The sequence below is a fragment of the Pongo abelii genome, chromosome 9 (genome assembly GCF_028885655.2).
Source record: "Pongo abelii isolate AG06213 chromosome 9, NHGRI_mPonAbe1-v2.0_pri, whole genome shotgun sequence".
NCBI lineage: Eukaryota > Metazoa > Chordata > Mammalia > Primates > Hominidae > Pongo > Pongo abelii.
The window spans coordinates 74,077,629-74,095,526 of NC_071994.2; the positions used below are offsets into that span (position 1 = coordinate 74,077,629).

The 17,898-nt window shown below is 41.6% G+C and overlaps 1 protein-coding gene across 16 annotated transcripts in view; it reads right to left on the reverse strand.

The window, feature by feature from the left end:
* Positions 1-17,898, reverse strand: part of NUMA1 (nuclear mitotic apparatus protein 1) — a 77,680-nt gene that overhangs the window by 51,258 nt on the left and 8,524 nt on the right. For 6 of the 16 annotated variants that reach the window (XM_063728181.1, XM_054525974.1, XM_002822189.3 and 3 more), the window contains exon 2: positions 15,672-15,741. The gene's annotated coding sequence lies outside the window, so the exon portion shown is untranslated. Of the gene's footprint in view, positions 1-8,385; positions 8,484-13,921; positions 14,449-15,671; positions 15,919-17,898 lie in introns of those variants that run through there. The other 10 variants (XM_054525975.1, XM_054525971.1, XM_054525977.1 and 7 more) reach the window with 7 other exon arrangements.

Sequence of the window (17,898 nt, forward strand, 5' to 3'; positions counted from 1 at the left end):
GGCAGGTGGATCACTTGAAGCCAGGAGTTTGAGACCAGCCTGGCCAACATGGTGAAACCCTGTCTCCACTAAAAATACAAAAAAATTAGCCGGGCACGGTGGCAGGCACCTGTAATCCCAGCTACTCGGGAGGCTGAGGCAGGAGAATTGCTCAAACCCAGGAGGTGGAGGTTGCAGTTAGCTGAGATCACACAATTGCAATCCACCCTGGGAAACAAGAACAAAACTCCATCTCAAAAAAAAAAAAGAATGTAAGAGTAACAATAACAATTTCCATTCATTTGAACATAGTATCACCCCTATCAAGCAAATACTATTAATACCCTCAACTTATAGAATAAATCTTTCACGATGTTAAGCAACTGTCATGATCTTTATTAGCAAAGATCATGAGGCTAATAAGTAGCAGAATTAAGATTCAAACCCAAGACTGTCCCACTCTAAGCCCAAAATCTAAACCGTCTTGCTATATTGGCAAGCAGTTTGAGAGTTAGGTCTTAGATGTGAGATATCTACTGGATATACAGTTAGAAATAATCAGTAACTAATGAAAAATATGATTTGGGGTTAGAGATATGGATCTGGGCTCCATTTGGAAGAGTGAATAAATTCAGAAGAGTGTCTATAAGAAGATCATGCTTGCTTGTAAGGCCTGTACATGGGTGACGTACTCATTTGCGATTGAAGTTTGTTGATTTACCAAGGTCTCTGCCTTGCACAGATCTAGTGGGCATCAGCATTAAGAGAGGAAGTAAAAAACTTTAGGAGAAATTCCAGATCTCTGGGGATTCCTGTTAGGACCTTTATATTATTTTTATTTTGGGAGAATTTAACAGAAAGACAGTGACACCAATGTCAACAAAAAAAATGAGACAGCAAAGGTGATAAAGAGAATAGATTTGGGGATTATCATTTTCTCTTCTGCTTGAGATTCCACAGCTCTCAACAAAAATGACTATTATTTGTGTATGGCTCTTTACAACTAACAAAGTGTTTCCCATTTACAAGGTATTTCCTGTTTACCAATAATGTCAGGTGAACCTCACAACCGCTCTTTAAGGTGAGGGCATTATTATTTTCACTTTACCAAAGAGGAATGAAGTCCAGAAAAGTTAAGTTTACCTTGCCTAAGGTCATACAGCTAAAAAGCAACCGGGCCATGATGTAACCACGGTTTTCTGGCTCCTAATCTGGGGCTCTTTCCAGAAGACTCACCTGAGATAACATGAGCCACTCACTTATGAACCAAGAGTCATCATCCCTATGTATACTTTCACTGCATTTAAAAATAAAACAATAGGGGATAGTGACTGGGAAGGGGCTAATGGTATGCTGGTAATGTTCTGTTTCTTGATGTAGGTGCTAGTAACACAGGTGTGTTCACCTTGTGGAAAGTCCTTGAGCTGTAAACTTTGTGTACTTTTCTGTATGTATGTCATACTGTAATTATTAAATACCAGGCAAGTCAGGTCAGGAGACTTGCACTTGTAATCCCAATGGCTCAGGAGGCTGAGATGGAAGGATCACTTGAGCCCAGGAGTTCAAGACCAGCCTGGGTGACAAAGCAAGACCCCCATCTCTTGGGAAAAAAAAAAAAAAAAATTCGGCTGGGCGCGGTGGCTTACGCCTGTAATCTTAGCACTTTGAGAGGCCGAGGCAGACAGATTACCTGAGGCCAGGAGTTCAAGGCCAGCCTGGCCAACATGGTAAAACCTCGTCTCTACTAAAAATACACACACACACACACACACACACACACACACACAATTAGCCAGGTGTGGTGGTGCAAGCCTATAATCCCAGCTACTCAGGAGGCTGAGGCACAAGAATTGCTTGAACCTGGAAGGTGGAGGCTGCAGTGAGCTGAGATCATACCACTTCACTCCAGCCTGGGTGACAGAGTGAGACTCTGTCTCAAGAGAAACAACAACAAATAAAAAAAAATTAGCCAGGTATGGTGGCATGCCCGAAGTCTCAGCTACTTAGGAGGCTGAGGCAGGAGGATCACTTGAGCTCAGGAGTTTGAGACTTCAGTGAGCTACGACTGTGCCACTGTACCCCAGCCTGAGTGATGCAGCAAGATCCCATCTCTTTTTCTTTTTTTTTTTTTTTTTTGAGTTGGAGTTTTACTCTTGTTGCCCAGGCTGGAGTGCAGTGGTGTGATCTTGGCTCACTGCAACCTCCGCCTTCCAGTTTCAAGCGATTCTCCTGCCTCAACCTGCCAAGTAGCTGGGATTCCAGGTGTCTACCACCACGCCCAGCTAATTTTTGTATTTTTAGTAGAGATGGGGTTTCACTATGCTGGCCAGGCTGGTCTTGAACTCCTGACCTTGTGATCCGCCTGCCTCAGCCTCCCAAAGTGCTGAGATTACTGGCATGAGCCATCGCGCCTGGCCAAGATCCCATCTCTTAAAAAAAAAAAAAAGGCAAGCAAAACTGATAATCAAAACTCAGGAACACTAAGTTGGATGCGTCACATTTTTTACTCAATTTCTCAAACAGTAGCTACATATAGGACATCTACCAGTCATATAAGGATGTACAAAATTCTTGCACACTCAAATAATATATCCACCCAATTGTCCCAATCCAGAATGTCTTAGTGATGTGAAAGAATCTGACAGGATTGGAAGTAACAGAAGCCCAGGAAAGGGCGAAGATTTTTGTTAATGAAAACAAAAATGGCATTGAAAATGGAACTATCCTACATCATCAATGATGAGATATCTCAATTTCAGAGATAACAAAAATGTGAAAAAAAATGGCCAGTGACAACTGAAAGATACTATCAATTGTAAAATACATCCCAATTTCAGTGTTAAAATATTAAAAAAGCAAAAAAAAAAAAGCAAGCATTTTAAAACAAAGGAAATATAATATTCTAATCTCAAAAGGTAGTTCAATTGTGGGATAACAGATTTGTGAAGCACATCTCCTTGTACAAGCTCTTTGTTTTAGAGATAAGGACACTAAAGCCTTCATTTAAGTTATTAAATAATCTTACTAAATTAAAGCTCACACATCAGAAAGTTGATAACTACAATTACAAAGCTGGTTCCTTGAATGCTCATTCTCTTGCCACTTCCCAGATGCCTCCTTTAAATCCAAAAGAAGATTTACATATTAATTCCATATTAAAAGTCTATTTTGACTTCCATATTTCTTTACTTCATTAACTCACTAAAAAATAATAAAAGTTAACCTTTAAAAATCAATTAAAGCTGGGCGCGGTGGCTCATGCCTATAATCCCAGCACTTTGGAAGGCTGTGGCAGGTGGATCACTTGAGGTCAGGAGTTCCAGACCAGCCTGGCCAACATGGTGAAACCCCATCTCTACTAAAAATACAAAAATCAGTTGGGCATGGTGGCAGGTGCCTGTATTCCCAGCTACTTGGGAGGCTGAGGCATGAGAATTGCTTGAACCCGGGAGGTGGAGGTTGCAGTGAGCCAAGATTGCACCACTACACTCCAGCCTGGGAAACAGAGCGAGACTCCGTCTCAAAAAAAAAAAAAACAAAAACAAACAACTGAGCTGGGTGCGGTGGCTCATGCCTGTAATCCCAGCACTTTGGGAGGCTGAGGCAGGTGGATCGCCTGAGGTCAGGAGTTCGAGAACAGCCTGGCCAACATAGTGAAACCCTGTCTCTATTAAAAAATATATATATATAGCTGGGCGTGGTAGCAGGCGCCTGTAATCCCAGTGACTAGGGAGGCTGAGGCAGAAGAATCACTTGAACCCAGGAGGTGGAGGTTGCAGTGAGCCAAGATTGCGCCACTGCACTCCAGCCTGGGCAACAAGAGCAAAACTCCATCTCAAAAAAAAAACAAAACAATTAATTAATTAAGATGAAACGATGTTTAGGAAACTTCATTTCTTGCTTATACAAGTTTGTTTTCCTTATTCTTCAAAACCAGTGAAGCAATACAAAGTTAGATAAAAGACAAAATTAGTAATCTCCCAGCCCCTTTCCATTCCTCTCCAAGGCCTCCTACAAGATGAGAAATGGTAACATATTTTTGTGTCCCCCAAAAACATAAATACAAATATATTGGAAAGGGTTTTATTGTTCTGTTTTTAGAAAACTAGCTTTAAGCTTTACACATTGCTCTGCAACTTATCTCATCTAATAATTTATCAACATCTCCCCAAGCGTCAATAACTAAAATTCTAACTCATACTTTTAAAAAGCTACATAAAAGTCCATATAAGGGATATCCATAACGTGTTCACATATTTTTCTATTGAGGGAATGGCTATTTTCAATGTTACCATTTCAAACAATGCTGTAATGAGTATCCTTGACATATTTCAAGTGAAAGAAAAAAAACTATTTCTACACACATACTTTCCTTGTTGTCCCATGTTTTGATTACTCCCAGTCTTATCATCATCCCTACCTCCCTTGCTCAGAGAATCATCCTCAGGGTCCAGTGTGATGACAGAGAGCAAAGTAACTTGGAGAATGTCAAGACAAGACGTGATAGTTACTGTTGGTAAATTGGAAATGGCCTGTCTTGGCTGCCTCTCCCAGTCACTTGCACATGCTATCCCCCTTCCTCCCCTTACATGTGCTCCCTGTTCTGGTCTCAGCAGCTGCTTCCAACTCAACTGATGTGAGCACAGCTAGCTACTTTGTCACACTCCTAACCCTGGCAAGTGCAGACAGGCCCAGGAGCTCTCCAAACAATTGGGAAGGAGAAAGAATACATTATCACTGTGAAATAATATAATACAGAGGTATCTAGAGTAAAATGTAAAACTCCCTCTTCATTAAGCCTCAACCCACACTTGCCAGTGACACTCCCCAACTCAGAAGTGACCACTGTTAGAAGTCTGTTGTACAATCTTTCGGATTTTTCCTAAGCATGTACACATACAGGTATATATTCACATACAGGTATGTGTGTTTGGTCTACATACCTGTAATCATACCATATAATATGTTATGCAACTTGCCCTTTTCACGTAAAAATTTATTTGACATGTTTCCATACCGGCATATAATAGATTCCTCACATTTTTAATTAATTTTTTTTTGAGACAAAGTCTCACTCTGTCACCCAGGCTGGAGTGCAGTGGCACCATCATGGCTCACTGCAACCTCGACCACTTGGGCTCAGGTGATCCTCCCACCTCAGCCTCCTGGTAGCTAGGACTACAGGTGTGCACCACCATACCCAGCTAATTTATTTGTAGAGATGGGATTTCACCATGTTGCCCAAACTGTTCTCAAACTCCTAGGCTCAAACAATCCGCCCACCTTGTCCTCCCAAAGTGCTGGGATTACAGGTGTGAGCTATCATGGCTGGCAATTCCTTAAACTTTTAAAAGCTTAAAAAAAATCCTATGTAAGAATGTGCCACAACTTTATTTTCCCATTTTGCTACATATGGACATTTAGGTTGTTCACAGTGTTTTGCCATGTCAAAGAATGCTGTATTGATAACACTGGCAGCACATCTCTAATTTTACACACAAGCTAATATTTCTCTAGGATATATACCAATAATTAGAATTAATGGGTTGAAAAGCTTGTGTATTTTAAATGTCAACAGATATTCCCAAATTACCATCTAAAACCGTGTACTAGTTTATAGTCTCACCAACAGAGGATAAAAATTCCTATCTACACTCTTCTACCAATATATTTTATGAATATATAAGATAGAATATATTATTGTTTTAATTTATATCTTATTTCCAGAAAAGTTAAACATCTCCTCACATGTGCAACTGTTCATTCTTATTTCTTATGAAAGGTATTAGCATTTTGATTTTAAACATGAGGGTTCAGAGATGCTAGAGTGACACAACCAGTAAGTAGCAGACATCAAAGCTGTTTTTTAACAATTTCCCATCAAAACTAGGCCTCTTTCTGTCAAGTGTAATTCCCCCTACCAGCAGCCAGCAAACTATGGCCTATAAGTTAGCAGCCCATATTTTGTAAATCAGGTTTTACTAAAACATAGCCACGTCCATTCATTTAACTATTGTCTATGGCTGCTTTTGTTCTCCAGTGGCAGAGGTGAGTAGTTACAACCACATGGTCTGCAAAGCCTAAAATATTTACTACTGGGGTCTAAACAGAAACAATAATTTGGCTGAGCACAGTGACTCACACCTGTAATCGCAGTACTTTGGGAGGCTGAAGTGGGTGGACTGCTTGCTGTTTGAGCCCAGGAGTTCGAGACCAACCTGGGCAACGTGGCGAGATTCCGTCTCTACAAAAATTAGAAAAATAGCCAGTTGTGGTGGCATGCACCTGTAGTCCCAGATACTCAGGAGGCTGAGGTGGGAGGACTGCTTGAGCCTGGGAGGCCAAGGCCGTGGTGAACCGCCATTGTGCCACCACATTCCAGCCTGGGAGACAGAGTGAGACTCCATGTTGAAAAAACAAAAAACACACACACACACAAAAGCGAGTTAAAAACTAAAGAAAAGCTCAAGTCTGGGCACGGTGGCTCATGCCTGCAATCCCAGTACTTAGGGAGGCTGAGCGAGACCTCATCTCTACAAAAAATAAAAAAAATTAGGCTAGGCACGGTAGCCCACACCTGTAATCCCAGCATTTTGGGAGGCTGAGGCGGGCGGATCACGAGGTCAGGAGAATCGAGACCATCCTGGCCAACATGGTGAAACCCCATCTCTACTAAAAATACAAAAATTAGCTGGCCGTGGTGGCGTGTGCCTGTAATCTCAGCTACTCAGGAGGCTGAGGCAGGAGAATCACTTGAACCAAGGAGTTGCAGGCTACAGTGAGCCGAGATCGTGCCACTGCACTCCAGCCTGGTGACAGAGTAAGACTCTGTCTAAAAAAATTAGAAAATTAAAAACTAGCCAGGCACAGTGCTGTGTGCCTGTAGTTCCAACTACTTGGGAGGCTGAGGCAGGAGGACCCCTTGAACCAAGGAGTTCGAGGTTGCAGTGAGCTATGATCGCACCACTGCACTCCAAAATCTGGGTGATAGAGAAAGACCCTGTCTCAAAACAAAAAAAAGAAAAGCTTCTCAGTGGGGGTTAGTTATGGTCTAACTGGCCACAGCCAGAGCATGGCTATGTTACAGTATGTGGCTCATTTTCAAATAACTTTATATGCACTATAGGTCTGGTATATAATCCCAAAGGAAAGAGCCCAAAACACTCAAATGAAGTCAAGATTTATCTTTACTTAAGGGTTGCAACACTAAAAGATTTTCTATGCACTACTCTTCATCTTCCTTGTTTCTTTTCTTTTCTTTTTTTTTTTTTTTTTTTGAGACAGAGCCTCATTCTGTTGCCCAGGCTGGAGTGCAGTGGTACAATCACAGCTTACCACAGCCTCAACCTCCCAGGCTCAAGCGATCCTCCTTCCTCAGACTCCTGAGTAGCTGGGACCACAGGCAGGTGCCACCACACCTGGCTAATTTTTTTATTTTTTGTAGAGACAGGGCCTTGTCATGTTGCCTAAGCTCATCTCAAACTCCTGGGCTCAAGTAATCCTTCTGCCTCTGCCTCCCAAAGTGCTGGGATTATAGGCATGAGCCACCAGGCCTGGCCCCTTATTTAATTTCATCTAATGGGAAACAAACAAATCTGGTTCCTACTGTCCTTCAGTGATTTTGACAATGTAGTTCCTACCCACACACCACAATAATACAAAACCAAAGCAAGCCCCACTATGTCTGCTGCTAAACACCCGCAACAAACACACATACACATCACACCACACCACACCCCACACCATACCACACCACACAACACAACACAACACAGGTGTCTCCTTCCCTTTTGCTAGCAGATTCGCTAGGAAGCAGCTGAACATTTCCAGCAAGTCGAACCAACTGCTAACAGCTAGGGCCCCTGACCACTGTGGGAAAGGAAGGCCAATTCTCCCCTCTAGATTGTACCCTTCTGAAGATCCTGGCCATGAAAGAAGTCATTTCTCCAGAGAATTTTAAGCCATTCAGTTCCTGTACGGCAGGCAGGGAAGGTGTCATCCTCCCCATTTCATCAGTGGAGGAACTCAGTGTAACTTGTTTCATTTCCTCTTACTTCAAAAGGTCATTTTAAGTAATAGGGTTATTTAGGTAATATCAGTGATCTTTTTAATTTCTCCTCACATTCTCTCCCAAATTTTGGTTTTACAAAATAATGGTTTAAAAAAAAAGCTATCATACTTTCCACAAAATTTAACTTAATCTAGAATTTTGAATGAGAAATTAATAATCAAAGAACAGTGCATTTTAGGCCAGGCGCAGTGGCTCACTCCTGTAATCCCAGCACTTTGGGAGGCCAAGGAGGGCGGATCACCTGAGGTCAGGAGTTTGAGACCAGCCTGGCCAACAAGGTGAAACCCTGTCTCTACTTAAAATACAAAAAATTAGCCGGACATGGTGGTACGCACCTGTAATCCTAGCTACTTGGGAGGCTGAGGCAGGAGAATCGCTTGAACCCGGAAGGTGGAGGTTGCAGTGAGCCGAGATCGCGCCATTGCACTCCAGACTGGGGGACAAGAGCGAGACTTCATCTCAAAAAACAAACAAATAAAGAACAGGGCATTTTCTTACACAAATAAACAGGTATTAAGTGGTTCTCTGGATAGGAATTTGGCAATATATATCAACCTTAATGCCTATAATCCTAGCACTTTGGGAGGCCAAGGTGGGCGGATCACCTGAGGTCAAGAGTTCGAAACCAGCCTGACCAACATGGAGAAACCCGTCTTAAAAAAATACAAAATCAGCTGGGTGTGGTGGCACATGCCTGTAATCCCAGCTACTCGGGAGGCTGAGGCAGGAGAATCGCTTGAACCTGGAACAGGTGGAGGTTGCAGTGAGCTGAGATCGTGCCATTGCACTCCAGCCTGGGCAACAAGAGCAAAACTCGATCTCAAAAACAAAACAAAACAAAACCTTGATATTTGGGCCAGGTGTGGTGGTGGCACATGCCCAAAATCCCAGCACTTTGGGAGGCTGAGGTGGAAGGATTGCTTGAGCCCAGGAGTTCAAGACCAACCTGGGCAACATAGTGAGACCTCATCTCTACAAAAAATAAAAAATTAGCCAGGCATGGTGGTGTACACCTGTGGTCCCAGTTACTTGGGAGGCTGATGTGAGAGGATCACTTGAACCCTGGAAGGTTGAGGCTGCAGTGAGCTGTGATCACACCACTGCACTCCAGCCTGGGTGACAGAGTGAGACCCTGTCTCAAAACAAAGAAACAAAGAAACAAAAATGTTCATATTTGGCTGGGTATGGTGGCTCACACCTGCACTTTGAGAGGCCGAGGCAGGAGGATCTCTTGAGGCCAGGAGTTCAAGACCAGCAATCTTCTCGCCTCAGCCTCCCAAAGTGCTGGTGCTAGGATGACGGGCGTGAGCCACTGCACCCAGCCTAAAATAGTAAATTTTGTTACATACATTTTACCAAAACTCAAAAAAAAAAAAAAAAAAGCTGGCTGGGTACAGTGGTTGAAGCCTGTCATCCCAGAACTTTGGGAGGCCAAGGTAGGAGGATTGCTTGAGCCCAGGAGTTCAAGACCAGCCTGGGCAACACAGTGAGACCATGTCTCTACAAAAAATTTAAAAATTAGCCAGGTGTGGTGGCGTACACCTATAGTCCCAGCTACTCAGGAGGCTAAGGTGGGAGGATCACTTAAGTTTGAGCCTGGGAGGCTGAAGCTGTAATAAGCTGTGATCATACCATTGCACTCTGGCCTGGGCAACAGAGTGAGATCTTGTGTCAAAAAAAAAAAAAGGAAACAAAAAGAATTAAAAAGAAAAAAACAAAAAAAAGCTCATGTTCTTTCATCAAATAATTCCAATCACAGAAACAGAAGTTTAGGAAATAATCTGAAATATAAAGATATATGTACATTAATAGAATTATTTATCATTCTGAAAAACGGAAGGAAAACTAAATATCTAACAATAACTTAAATTATGGCAAGAATATACATATGATGAAATCTTATGCAGTCACTTAAAATGTTTTAAATAAGTTTGGCTGGGTACAGTGGCTCACGCCTATAATCCCAGCACTTTGGAAGGCTGAGGTGGGATGATTGCTTAAGCCCAGGAGTTCAAGACCAGCCTGGGCAACATAGTGGACTCCACTTCTACAAAAAATAAAAATAAAAAAAATAGCTAGGCATGATGGCATGCGCCTGTAGTCCAGCTACTTGGGAAGCTAAAGCAGGAAGATCACTTGAGCCCAGGAGGTCAAGGCTGCAGTGAGCTAGGATTGCAACTGTACCATTGCACTCCAGCCTGAGTGACAGAGCAAGACCCCGTCTCTGGGGAAAAAAAAAAAAAAAGTTTTAAATAATTTTAATGACACGGGAAAATACTCAAGAAATGTTGAATTTTAAAAGCAGGATATAGGCTGGGTGCAGTGGCATATGCCTGTAATCCCAGCCCTTTGGGAGGCCAAGGCAGGTGAATCGCTTGGGCTCAGGAGTTCAAGACCAGCCTGGGCAACATGGTGAAACCCTGTCTCTACAAAAAATACAAAAATTAGCCGGGCATGGTGGCATGCACCTGTAGTCCTAGCTATTTGGGAGGCTGAGGTAGGAGGACTGCTTGAGCCCAGGAGGTTGAGGCTGCAGTAAGCTGTGATCGTACCACTGCACTGAAGCCTGGGTGAGAGAGTGAGACCCTGTCTCAAAAAAAACAACAACAAAAAAAGGCAGGATAAAACTATTATGGTATGGCCCCATTTTTAAAACTATATATACAAATATTTATAGACAGATAGATATATCATATACATATCTATCCTTCTCCCCACATACTTGTGAGTTTGTATATGTGTATGTATACTTTTAAGGAAGTATACCAAATAATGTTCATTTCTGAGTTGTGGAATTATGGGTGCCTTTTACTTTCTCCCTTAACACATTATTTTTCATGTTTTCTAAATAGTACCATCATACACAATTAGGAAAAAGTTAGTTTCATATTGTTTAATCTAGTAATCTATTTGTAGATATGTATCATAAGAAAATAATCAAAAACGTAGACAAAAACTTATGCATAATAATGTTCATGTAAAGATACACAAAAAATGGTTACTTCTGCGGGCAGAATTAGGGTAAAGACTTATTTGGGAACTTAGTTGTTATATCTATTACAAAAATTATTTGAAAAAAATTCCATTATGATTTGAAAAAAATTCCATTATTATTTGAAAAAACCTGAAAGCATATAAAAATACTATACGATAGACTATTATGTAGCCACTACAAATATTTATGAAGAGTATATATAAATTTATATAATTAAAAAATGGTAAATGGGGAAAAAAGCAGAATATACAATTTTAGGTAATATATGATCTGGAAATTGCAAAACCAGAAATATACAAGCACAAAATACTGAAAGAAAATAGGCTAAAATAAGAACAGTAGTTTTCTCCAGATAGTGGGATTATGGGTGATTTCAGTTTTCTTCCTTATACTTCTCTGCGTTTTTCACATGTCCTAGAATGAATATATACTATTTTTCAATCAGGCTTAAAAAATGTTTTTGGTTTCTGCCCTATAATGAAAAGCCTGCTCCTTGTGAGAAATTTTATCCACAAAGGATTATCAGTAGTAAGCAACCCACTAGCAAGAAGACTGTTCATAATGTATATGCCTAAGAAAATCATCTTTGGTGGGTCAGTGAGCTCAGTTTAAAGGGACACAGCTCTGACCACTTCCTGTCTTCTTGCTTTGGGAGTTGTTTTAGTAAATATAACTGAGGAATCAAGTTCCCAAACATGAGATGCCTGACAAACTTTATACTGTACTGTAAGAACCAGGACCACCACCTTCTCTCAACCTAACCTCTAAGACTTTACACTTAAGAATAGACCAGACTGGGCCGGGCGTGGTGGCTCATGCCTGTAATCCCAGCACTTTGGGAGGCCAAGGTGGGCAGATCACCTGAGGTCGGGAGTTTGAGACCAGCCTGACCAACATAGAGAAACTCCATCTCTACTAAAAATACAAAAATTAGCCAGGCGTGGTGGCACATGCCTGTATTCCCAGCTACTCGGGAGGCTGAGGCAGGAGAATCGCTTGAACCCAGGAGGCAGAGGTTGCGGTGAGCCGAGATCATGCCTCTAGCCTGGGCAACAAGAGCGAAACTCTGCCTCAAGAAAAAAAAAAAAAAAAAAGAATAGACAAGACCTAAATAACATAGATTGGGTCATGTTAGTCTGTAAACCAAAAACACTTAATAGCTAATTACATGAAGAATAAAATCCAAATTTCTTAGCATGACGCTTTAAGGTTCTCTAAGATACAACCCTCAAATTTCCTTCCCAGCCTCATCTTCAGTTCATTCCCTAAAATATCCTCTACCTCAGGCACATTTTCCCCATACATGCCAGGCATTTTCCAAGCTGTGTGCTTTTGCCCATGGTGTGACCTCCATTAAATGCCCTGTCTCCTAAACCTACTGAACTCCTATTCTTCCTTTACAACCTGGCTCAAATGCCTTCTCCCTTCAGAAACTCTCCTTATCGCCCCCACAATCAGGAACGCTTGTTCTTTCTTCTATGTGCTCCCATATTGCTTGTTCCTCTACAAACTTAATTACAATCCTCCCTGGGTGGATGCTAGCTGTAATACTTGTTTCATTTTACTAAACTCCTGGAGGGCAGAAACCATTTTAAAATCATTTCCACTCCAGCACACTGCTTGCACACAGTAGGTACTAAATATGCTGCCTGAGTAAATGACAGCCAATTGGCCCTAATCTGAATTCTTTCAGTGGTACAGCCAGGGATGGCAAATTGTCAAAGAAGCTAGTCCCTCTAATTGCAAGTTATACATATAGCATGAGTGACCAGCAGAAAATGTCAAGGGCCTGCCACTTTAAGAGGACTGGCAAGATGACTATGTTTACACAATCCTAATTAAAACTAAAGGGCACTGAGGGAAAGAAGAGAAATAGGGAGATTAAGAGGTGTGGATTCTACAGGTCACCTCCTCTTCTTAGTGAGCTTGCTAGGCACTAGGCAGGAAGATCTGCGCTACAAAGTAGCCTATTTTATCTTTGGGGTAGCCTGTAGGATCTAAGTATTGAAAAGCAACTGATTAGGCCACTTTGTCCTCCAGCAACTGGCCCTGCTCTTGGGCATTAACTTCCAATTCTGGTACACAAGGCTTTTTCTCTAAATGAATCCCACTGTACCAATCATTAGGAGAATCCCTTTAAAAAAGGCTTGAAATTAATAACAGCAGGAAACAAAGTCTCTCAATCCTCTGAATCACAATATCCACACTGTCCATTTTGATGAAATTCACCCCCACCTCCTTCAAACAATAGGTCCTACCAAGGAATGACTTCTCTCAGGACCAACATGTCCTGTGATTGTTTTTCAGGAGCAAGCTTCCAGTGCCTGCTTCTCATTAAATAGCTATTTGATGTCTGATCATCCAGCTGTGACTATAAGTAGAGAGTAAAGTAACTACAATTTAGGAGGTAAAAAGGAAATTCCACTCCTACCCCAAATCCAGTAGTCAAACAGCTTAGAATAAACATTTCCCTACCTCAAACCTTCTTAGGCTTATCCAATTTTCAGATCTAGAATTTTTAGCATCTCTTAACTCTTTCAATATAAAAATGAGGAAAACAATGTTTAGAGTAAGAAAGAGAATTGCAAATGATTATACAGTAACTTAGTGACAGAATCTTTTGACCAGGCTGTCTAACACCTCATTTAACTGATGAGTTTTCAAGACCACCGTTTCCAGGAACAGATTACAGGGCACTATAATATAATTAGTTTAATTTGCATATATTCAAGATAACAGCCCCTAGGCTTGACCCCTTCACCATCTTCCTGCCTACCTTTTTTCAAACCCACAACTGCTAACAACAACAACAAAAAATCAATGTAGTGATTTAATACATCATTTCTCCCTAAAAAAGACTGGAGCTACCAAACCACCTGCTTCAGCCTCACCACCTGGGATTCATCTTGATTGATCTGGGTGTGCTGGTGGGCAGTGGCTGCCACAGCCTGAAGAACTCTTCCAACTCTTTCTGGGGGTCTTCTGGAGATGGGATTGCAATGGCTCCTCAGCTGCAGTTTCCTATAGAGCAACATGTTGAAACACACTTGTGCCCTCAACACACTTGTGTTTCAGCCCTCAACACACTTGTGATTTGGGAGTACCAGGAGAAAGACCAGTTTTTGGCAGGGCGCGGGGGCTCACGCCTGTAATCCTAGCAATTTGGGAGGCCAAGGCGGGTGGATCACTTGAGGTCAGGAGTTCAAGACCAGCCTGGCCAACGTGGTGAAACCCCATCTCTACTAAAAATACAAAAAATTAGCTGGGCATGGTGGCACATGCCTGTAATCATAGCTACTAGGGAGGCTGAGGCAGGAGAATCACTTGAACCCGAGAGGTGGAAGTTGCAGTGAGCCGAGATCCCGCATTGCACTCCAGTCTGGGTGACAGAGAGAGACCCTGTCTGGAAAAAAAAAAAAAAAAGAAAAAGAAAAGAAAGGCCAGTTTTCTCCATTATCTAGTCACCCCGACCTATAAGCAAGCATATGCACAGTCACTATAAAGAAAAGTGACTTGTTTTCCAGCAGACATTTCTAATCTTATTAAATCAAATGAAAACTGCAATCAAAATACTCTCCTTAGGAAGTTATTTACTTATTCTAACAAAACACTTCTTTGGGAGCTGCCTTTAAAGTCTACTCCATGTGAGACAAACAGAAAAATTCGGTGTTACTGTTTTATAGTCACACCTCATTCTTCACCAAAAAAGGTATTGCCTTGCATGATTCTTTGGCGCACGGCATCTTCTGGCTGTTTCTAAAAATTGAATCCACCAAGCTAAGAGTAAAGATTTGCTACCTCTGAGGATATTCAAAAGATTGGCTCAGAGGCAGTCTGAGGCAATGACACCATCACCAGAGGAAATCTAAAGGCTGAGAACACAATTACTTTGAAGGGGTCAAACTTATAAATATTCTAATTGCCCCATAATTACAATCAAGGGGGCAAGACATGTGCAATATCTGTCACATTTGTTCAACTATTATATCACTTTATAATTACACATTATATAATGATAAATTTTGGCCCTGGAAGAAATCTTCAAGATCATATAATCCTAACTGTCCCTTTTTACATATAAGAAAAGTTCAGTCCATTGAGGTTAGACAATTTGTCCCTGGTCACACATCTGGTTAGCAACAGTCAGGATGAGAAACCCAGACACCCAAACTCCCAGCATAATGCACCCACACATACTTATGTATACAGCTCCTCCTCCCCTGCTTCTCACTTCCTTCACTCCCCTGATCAAAAGGGACAGAAATAACTTGGGACACTAAAGCACACCAAGAATGGTTCTGAAACCCAGTAGCGGAGAAATGATGGCTTAAAAACCAGGACTTCTCTGCAGTGGCCTCAACGGCCAATGTTTAGTGTCTGGCTCACAAGAGTTCTGGGCAATCTACCTCAGAGCAAGGGCCAATGAAAACCTCTGGACAACACCCTCCCACAGTTAGAAAAATACCTTTATTAAACCTCTCTGCTCTCCTCCTACAGTAACCTGTTTGCCTCAAATAATTGAAAGACGATCACAATCTGGGTCAGGGAAAAAGTAAATGGCAGAGATCCTGCTCAGGACAAAGCTGACCTATGAAAAAGTAGAGGGCAGAAACCATTTTGACTTACCTCCTGGTGGAAGCCTCCACACACTACAACAGGGTGATCTCCGGCAGTCTGGCTTAGAATTAGTTTCCACCTAGGGAAGGGGCAAAGGGACAGGAATGATTATTCATTCCCGTAACCCACCCACTCTTGCTCAGCTCAGCCTCACATTATGCTGGGCAACCCCAGCGTTCTGTGGATCAGACAGCAAGCAGAAGGGAAGCCATGCAGGCCAGGTCAACGGGGTGAGTCAGTGGCAGAGCAGGAAGAGTCACTAGGGCAGAAATTCTGGCCTTCCGTGGCAAGACTGCCAAGCCACACCCACACTTGGTCAGCACTGTGAAGGCCCTGCCCTGTTAGGATTTCAGTCTTTAAGCCAGAAAGCTTCTTCCTCAGGAGGCCCCACACCACTCTCATTTTCAAGTGTCTCTCCTCCTGCTCAAAAATCTTCCACAGTTTTCTCCCTAAAGCATCATATCTAAATTCTTTGGCTTAACGTTCCAAATCCTCCATTATATGGCCTCAAGTCATTTATTCAACCTTATTTCCCAGTATTCTACAGAATATACTCTGAATTGATCAAGCCAGTCTTTCCACTTCTCTCTGCGTGAGCCAAGCCTTTTCTCATTTCCCTGCTTTCAATTACCCAGGAGTGGTAAATTCAAACATCTTCAGGGGTCAGGCAGGTAACAGAAACAAATGATCCAGGCAAGGCCCAGTGGCTCACGGCGGTAATCCCAGCACTTTGGGAAGCCAAGGTGGGCGGATCGCTTGAACTCAGGAGTTGGAGACCAACCTGGGCAACATAGTAAAACTCTGTCTCTACAAAAATACAAAAAATTAGCCAGGTGTGGTGGAGTGTGCCTGGGTCCCACCCACTTGGGAGGTTGCAGTGAGCTGAGACCGTGCCACTGGACTCCAGCCTGGGCAACAGAGCAAAACCCTGTATCCAAACAAAACAAAACAAAACAAAATGAATGATCCAGTGGGGCACATGGCAGATCTAGGAAACGCTGCACCCCCCTAAAGGCATTCAAATATTTATGTAGTGTCTCACTGTGAGCATCACGATAACCTTTTAAATAGTTATTAATACTCTATCTTGCAAATAAGGAAACTTCCCCAAGGTTAGGTAACTGGCAAAATGCTGGGCACAGTCTCTAGACCTGTCTGATGCCAAAGCAAGAGCTCTATACCATTAGGCTTCTAGCAGTGCAAACACCATGGAAGATACAGAACCCTCAAAGTCACTTTTCATGATACACAACCTTAATAGTAGGATGGGAAGCCCAAATCACAGCTTATCTAACCATATCCCAACTGCCTCCAATTCTGTCCATCTTCCAAACCCCATCTTTCTGCCAAAGTATTTCATTCCTAGTTATCCAAGTCCTACTGAATTCCTTCTTCTGTAAATTCCTATAGGGTTTATAGATTAGACAACACAAATAAGCGCTAAATTATATACTGTCTTGCAAAATCAGATACTGCTTCTATGTATTTTAGTGTCAGCCTCATCAATCAAACTATTGTATTAATCTATATAGTTCTTCTACAAAAAATGCCTAACCTGAATCTAATCAAGAAGAATCAGACAAATGCTATGAAAGACAAAAAGGCATTCAGATTAAAAAAGAACTGTTCAAAGTTAAAGCAGACTAAAGACATGATAGTCATGACAATTAAGTGCATAAATACATGCATGATCCTTCAATGAATCCTGAATTTTAAAAAACTCAATAAAAGACATCATTGGGAAAATATGAGAAATCTGAACAAGTATTATATATTGGATGCATTGAATCAATGTTAAGTTTCCTAAGTGTTAGTAGTACTGTAGTTATATAGGAAGATACCCTTTTCTTAGGAAATACTTGCTGAAATAGGGATTAAATAACATGATATTTACATCTAACAGTCAAAAAGATTCAGAAAATGAAGGATAAATAGAGAGCAAATTTGGCAAAATGTTAATAGTGACTCTAAATGAAAAGTATATAAGTATTTGTTACATTATTTTGCAAAATATCTATAGGTTTGAAAGTTTTCAAAATAAAATAATTTAGTAAGGAGGGAAATCCTGTATTATATACTTTTTTATATACTCAGATCTGTGACAGATATAATAGGCACTCATTACATTAGGTATCTGCTCACAACCTAAGGAAACTGGGCATTTGGAGGTCAGCAATCAGACAGAGTCCACTTTGCTGCAGCTCATGAGGGGTATAGTAGGAAATTCTTAGGCAAT